Consider the following 7,386-nt stretch of genomic DNA (forward strand, 5'->3'; position numbering starts at 1 on the left):
CAATGTAAAAAGGCAGAAACAGTCTGCAAGGCTTTCCTTGATGGTGGATGAATTTGCAGAGGCTTAGTTGTATGTAGGCAGTTGGAGCACCCTGTGTGGACTCTGCATTACTTTGACAGAAGCAGGATTTAAATGTAATAGGATAAGCTAGCTTGAGTTTCACAGATTTTGTGAAATCAGTTCACTACAAATTGGGACTGTAGTCACTTCCCCTTTGGGTTGCAAATGATAATTAACAATTACTGTCCCTCTATGCCATTCTTATCACCCCTCCATTTGACCCTGGAAGCCTAACAATCACTGTCTGAAGAAACTCTTGCTTTCCTTTAGGGACAACACAGGAATTCAAGCCTGGTGACCTTGCTCAAACCAGGGGATTGCTATTACTTGGGTTTATAACTGAATTCCTGGGAGATTTAGGAGGAACATGGAGAACAGAGAGACGGAGAACGGAGAGGGATAAGGAGGATTTTGACCAGAGAGTACGTGTGGATGAGATGGAAGATGAGGAAGAGTCAGATGGGGAAGTACTAGCTGGTAAGAATAAGATGAAAAGGACCTAGATGAGACAGAATTAAGACGAGAGAATTAAGATAGAACTTAGAGGAAGCAGTAGATAAATATAGAGAGAAATCGGGCGGGAGGAGCTAGGCATGAGAGCAGAATAGAAGCTGTGTGGAGAGAGAACTATCACAAAATAATAAAGTGTATGGACTTAGGAGTTTCGTGTACATAGATTCATTTCTTCTCATCAAAGATTAATTATCAGCTGGTTGTCAATTCTTCCCGGACCCTGGGAGAGGACTATCGAGGGGCTGGACCCCCATAGTCACCGATATTGAAGTTATTGCTGTCTATGTTAAGGGAAAGCTATGTTAAGGGAAGTCTAACAGAGAATCCTGCCTAATTTGGACAGAGTTCTGGGAACAGTGATACTTAGAGCTGTGTAAACTTCAACCAGTAAGTAGGTTGACATTGTGAGGCATAGAGTTTAAAGGTCAGCCAACATCAACAGCCAATAAAGTAAGGAGACGGATCCTTGCATCTTATATTCAAATAAAATCTTTCTATTCATCATTTTACTATCGTTGCCCTGTGTTATATGCTATCAAATATTTTAAAAATAAGGTTTTACTCTAAAATAATTTTTCCACTTTATGTCACATTATATAGCCTATGCTGTTTTAAACTTCATTTAGAAGTACTTTTATTATACTCATAACAAACAAAAGTATAGCACCAATCTAATTGTTAATATTACTCCTATGTCTAATAGTCATTTCTTTGGCTCAGTCCATAAAGTACTTGCTGTTTAAACAAGAGGACCTGCGTTAATATCCTCAGACCCCAAGAAAATGGAGACATGCTTCTGCACTCCAGCCCTCAAGTGAGAGGGGGGTAGAAACAGGCAGACCGCATTGTTCACAGACCTGTCAGTATAGCCAATCAGTTAGCTTTATGTAAATGAGTATTTCTGTCCAAAAATAAATAAATAAATAAGGTGGAGGAAGATGACCAGAGTCATCTTGGCCTCCAGCCCTGCCCCCTTTTTCAGCTTCTAAGGAATGAGTTCAGACCATATGTACAGTATTTACCAGCAGTATGATATTCATCTCCTAATACTTGTATGTTTCCCCTTTTTCCTTTTAAAATTCCTAGGTGCCATGCTGGTAGTCTCTACATCCACATTCTGTTCTCTATGCAGAATGGTTTCCTCAGGGTTATCCGCATGAGCTCCTTGTTTGTATTTTCCTCTTCTGTAAAACCTTCCTCAGGCCCAGCTCCCTTCAACTCTCGTGTACATTACCTGTTTTTATATTAGGAAATAGTTTTTCATGATTGTGCAGTTACTTGTTTTATAATTAGGAAATATATCTTTCATTGCCTTTAGCTGGTACATTAGATGTTTTTAAATGAATAAATGAATCAATATTGGGAATCTTGGAATTTCTTCCAACAGTTTTTCAACCTTGGTCAGTAGAATCACTAAAATACATGGACTTTTAAGACTCTCTCATAAGAATAAAACTGCCATGCATTTGATGCAAAAGTAAAAATCTATTTTTCCAGAGAACCTATGATTACACCAAGGTTTTAGAAATGAACATCAGACATGAACACAGTTCTACAGGTGAAGGATATTTGTGCTCATGAGCTACATCAAGACAAGCAAGGGGAATATGGGTGGGGGTGAGGACTGGGGTGCAAACAAGTCAGGGTCAGGGTCAGGGGCATGACCCTTACTTTGAGCCTCATGCTTTAGGTCTCTAGACTAGTCTTCTATCTCTAACAAGTTAGAACACTATATGGATTAATATGTTGAAAATGCTCAAGAAGGATTGAATGCCAAGAGTTTGAACTACTGTGTGTTGCTAATTTACCACACACAGACCCTTGAAACAGCATGTGAGTCTTCAGTATGTCCTGCCTTTGTTTAATGTGAATTAATACCCATAGTAAAAATCCATAACTACAAGCATGTAAAAGAAAGAGAATGAAGGAGCTGGACAAACAAAAGACAATAAAAAGAAAAAATTCCTTTAGCAGCATGTGTGCCATAGGCTGGGAAGATCTGTTTCCGTAGCCATTAAAAGTTCCACTAATGAAGGAAGTGATTTTATACGTTGTCACTGAAGGCTGCACTCCATGGTCAATCTCATCCCTCCTTTTCTAGGTGGAAGAAACTGATACACAGAGAGGCTAAACTGCCAACCACAGGACGGAGCATTTCATAGCTGTCCCTGCTGTTCCCCCCTTGGACTTCTGGCTTTTGTACTCTTGTTCCTCAGACCTGCATTCTAGTCCTGTAACTGTGGTAATTGCAGTTCCTGGGTCAAGCCGGTAGTCTCCTTAGATAACCTTTTGAAGTTGCTCAGAAGGGGCTGTCACAGGTTCTAGGAGGAAAAGGACCAAATCAAAGTGACTTTTCCTTCTAATTAGTTCTATTTATTTTTGAAGGAGGAAGTTTGTCAAAGATCTGTTTATAGAAATCTTGCTGAAGAAGCACAGAAATTAGAGGGCAGTCAAGAAGTGTTCCCAGGGATGGGTGTGCATCAGTCCTAGGGTTAATCTCTAGCCTAATGTAATTATTGGACATACTGCTACTCATTACTTGCACGCCCCCATACCTGGCAGTTAAGGTACTTCTCTGGTCTGACCTTTAAGGAGCTCCTTCTGATCTTCAAGGAAGGACATAGCATAATGTTGAGATCCATTTGTCCAAATCTCAAAATTTTAATAATCAGGAAATCAATAGAAAAATGCATTGAAGTTATATTATTTAATAGAGTTGAAGAAATTAGAGTAGCACTTGATATGGTAAGACACTATCCAGAGCCATTGGTTGACAGTGTGAGATGGTGTTTGAATCAATGAGTGTCTGTGCATCTTTGCAAAACTGTGACAGGGAAACACAGGTTGGGGTCAGGAGGAAGTAGGATCTCCTATTGTGCGACAGATATGCTGTTTGTTGTGGAATATTATTTTAAGATGTGTTACATTTGCTTATGCTTTGGAACATTTGCTTTGTTGCATTTGTTTAACTCTGTGAAGCTGTGTTACTTTACCCATCTAAAACACCTGATTGGTCTAATAAAGAGCTAAATAGCAAGGCAGGAATAGGGGTAGGCAGGGCTGGCAGGCAGAGAGAATAAATAGGAGAAAAACATCAGAGGGATCAGAAGGAAGAGCAGGAAAAAGGAGAGGAGGATGCTAGGGGACAGCCACCTAGCCAAACAGCCGCCAAGGAGTAAGAGTGAAAGATACACAGAAGAGAAAGGAAAAGACCCAGAGGCAAAATGTAGACTGATTAAGTTAAGAAAAGCTGACTAGAAATAAGCCAAGTTAAGGCTGCATATTTATAATTAAGAATAAGCCTCCATGTTTGATTTAATTGGGAGCTTGGTGGCAGGCTCCGAAAAAAAGTAAAAGAGTAAAAACAACCTAGAACAGCTGCTGTTGAGCATATCGTGAATTAATTTCACATCTCACTGACTTGTGCAAACCCCTATGTCACAGAGTGGTTTCTTAGCATCTTCATCCCATTAAGTTTTCAGGCACAGCAACTTAGCAGTGCAAGAATTGACCTTAGCCCACAGATCTAGATAATAGTCCATTTGGGGGACATCAAGGCAGAAACTCATCTAGTCACATCACATCCATAGTCAGGAGCAGAGAGATACAAATCCAGCCATGCTGCCTGCTTGCCTTTGCTTATGTTCTAGCTTCTTTATTGTTGCACAGTTTAGGCCCCAGCCAAGGAAGTGGTTCTGCCCACTCTATGGGAAGTCTTCCATCTAATTAGCAATCTATGAAATCTCTAACAGACATGCCCAAAGCCAAGCTAAAGTAAAGAATATCTATTGGTGGAAGTATTAAGGCAATTCCACATAGTTAAAAGGGAGGTTTATTTTGTGGGGTAACTTACAAGTGAAGGGATAGATTACGGGGTCCAGGAGAGGTGAGATGCAGTCCAGTGGTGTTCTCTGGAGAACTCTGCTCGATCTACCTCCAGCGTCCAGGATCTAGGAACCAAGAGAGCCCTCACATCTGGATCTCAGGTCTTAAGGGCTCCTGTCTCGGCCCAGCCTCATAGTTGTGACAGTTACCAGAAGCCTCAATGGGGTAGTACCTCCAGGTCAAAGCTGGAACAGCTACCCACTACAAATATCCTATTGATGGTCCCTCTTCTCACTTGACTCTAGTTCGTGTCTGTCTGACGATGCAAACTCACAACCACACTGCCCCAGCATCACTGTCAGGCTTTGAGCAGTTTTCTGCCTTGCATCTAGAGTCCTGGTTATCAATCTGAGGGTCACATCTCCTTTGGGTATCATATATCGGATATCCTGCATATCAGATATTTACATTATTATCCATAATAGTAGCAAAATTAAAGTTATAAAGTAGCAATAAAACAATATTATGGTTAGGGGTCACTACAACTTGAGAAGTGTATTAAAGGATGGCAGCATTAGGATGTTTGAGAATCATTGATTCTAAGCCTCCAGTGGGACCCTAGGCTATGTTCCTAAATATGAAAGGACCTGCAAAGGAACTTCCCGAATGTCTTTTGCCCTTATGGAAACTCATGTTCTGTGTGGCAGACTCCAGCTGTCTGTTCACCTTTAGTACCCAGTGAGAGCAGATCACTTCAGGCTACTCAACCCCACTACACACATGCTGGTGACAGATTTTAGTCACACTGTGAGCTCCTCTGACCATATCACTCTCCTATGATACTTGTTCCTAGGCTGTGCCAGCCTCTTTCTCTGGCACAAACACTGCCTGGCTGATTGCTGTTTCCATAGTAAACTTACCCAGAATCCTTACATTTATTTTTGAGAGCAGTAACATCTAGTCCAGGCTGAGGGCTGGGAGAGCAGGGCTGCAAGGATCCTGCATGCAGGTTCACCTAGCTCTAAGCTCTGCAGGTGAGGCTTGGGCTGTTGCCTGAGGTCCTGGAGCTTTTGGAAGACTGGAGTTGAATAGTATGCAACAATAATACCCGAATGCATTTTCTCACCCAACTTCTGTAAGTTCGTCAAAATTTAAAGCCATTTAATCACTTATAAAGTAACTGATCACTAATTTTTATGCCCCAAATTACCTTTGTTTTAACAGTTTACAATAAATTAGCAACTCTCAACTTTATAAACTAAGGTAATTTATCCCAGTAAAAATTTCTGAGCCGGGCGCGACCATGGCTCCGTGAGGCAGCGGGGGTGGGGATCAGTTCGGAGGAGGCCTGGGGACGCTCGCTGCTGCGCTGTCTCCGCCACCCCCCCCCCCCCCCCCCCACTTCGCCGCCCCGGGCATGTTGTCCAATTGCACCAGCACCACAGCAGTGGCGGTGGCGCCGCTCAGCGCCAGCAAAACCAAGAACAAGAAGAAGCATTTCATGTGCCAGAAAGTGAAGCTATTCCGGGCCAGCGAGCTGATTCTCTGCGTCCTGATGTGGGGGGGTGAACCACACGATCAATGAGCTGAGCAATGTCCCTGTCCCTGTCATGCTAATGCCAGATGACTTCGAAGCTTACAGCAAGATCAAGGTGGACAATCATCTCTTCAATAAGGAAAATCTCCCCAGCTGCTTCAAGTTCAAGGAGTACTGTCCCATGGTGTTTCGAAACCTCAGGGAGAGGTTTGGGATTGATGACCAGGATTACCAGAACTCAGTGACACGCAGTGCCCCCATCAACAGCGACAGCCAAGGCAGGTGCGGCACGCGTTTCCTCACCACCTACGACCTGGCGTTTTGTCATCAAGACTGTGTCAAGTGAGGATGTGGCTGAGATGCACAACATCTTAAAGAAATACCACCAGTTCATAGTGGAGTGTCATGGCAATACCCTCTTGCCACAGTTCCTGGGCATGTAACGCCTGACTGTGGATGGTGTGGAAACCTACATGGTGGTCACCAGGAATGTGTTCAGTCATCGGCTGTTGCCAGAGAAGGGAGTGACGAGGAAAAAGCCAAGGATTTGCCGACATTCAAAGATAATGACTTCCTCAGCAAAGGTCAGAAGCTGCACGTGGGAGAAGAGAGTAAAAAGAACTTCCTGGAAAAACTGAAGCGAGACGTTGAGTTCCTTGCCCAGCTGAAGATCATGGACTACAGTCTACTGGTGGGCATCCACGATGTCGACTGGGCAGAGCAGGAGGAGATGGAGGTGGAGGAGTGAGCATTGGATGAGGAATGTGAGAACGACAGGGTGGGCGGTAGCCTGCTCTGCTCCTACTGCAGGCCTCCAGACAGCCCTGGCAACCTCCTCAGCTTCCCCCGCTTCTTTGGACCAGGCGAGTTCGACCCCTCTGTCGACGTCTATGCCATGAAAAGCTATGAAAGTGCCCCTAAGAAGGAGGTCTATTTCATGTTCATCATCGACATCCTCACACTGTATGATGCTAAGAAGAAAGCTGCACATGCTGCCAAAACAGTGAAACATGGGACAGGGGCTGAAATCTCCACTGTGAACCTGGAGCAGTACTCTAAACGCTTCAATGAATTCATGTCCAACATCCTGACATAGTCATCTCTACCTTCTGCCAGGGCCAGACTGCTGGACAAGGGGTCGGGGATCGGGAGAGGGAAAGGGTGTATTTGGGCTAGAAGGGAAGGTAGGGAGCAGAGGGGGGTCAAGAGGGCTTTAGTAAAGAGACTGCAGCCTGTGACACTGAGCAACTCTAGCAGGGAGGGAGGGAGGGAACGTGCTGTTGGTGCGCATGCTCACAGGATGTAGCCTTACTTCCTGCTCACCCTTGATATGCCCCTTTTGTCCCTGGTTAAACGGGCTCCCCTCTTGGTATCTTGTAACCTTTGATGATACGTTGGGTCTAGAGATGATTTTGTGGGTTTCTTTGGGTCTGAAATTCATTGCTCCAGGT

General features: G+C 43.8%; 1 pseudogene; it reads left to right on the top strand.

Annotated features, from left to right (window-relative positions):
• The first annotated feature begins 5,815 nt into the window (after positions 1-5,815).
• On the top strand, positions 5,816-7,098 carry LOC128120664 (phosphatidylinositol 5-phosphate 4-kinase type-2 beta-like; annotated as a pseudogene).
• Positions 7,099-7,386: the final 288 nt, after the last annotated feature.

The sequence above is a fragment of the Peromyscus californicus genome, unplaced genomic scaffold (genome assembly GCF_007827085.1).
Source record: "Peromyscus californicus insignis strain IS unplaced genomic scaffold, ASM782708v3 Scaffold_2__1_contigs__length_46816999, whole genome shotgun sequence".
Taxonomy (NCBI): domain Eukaryota; kingdom Metazoa; phylum Chordata; class Mammalia; order Rodentia; family Cricetidae; genus Peromyscus; species Peromyscus californicus.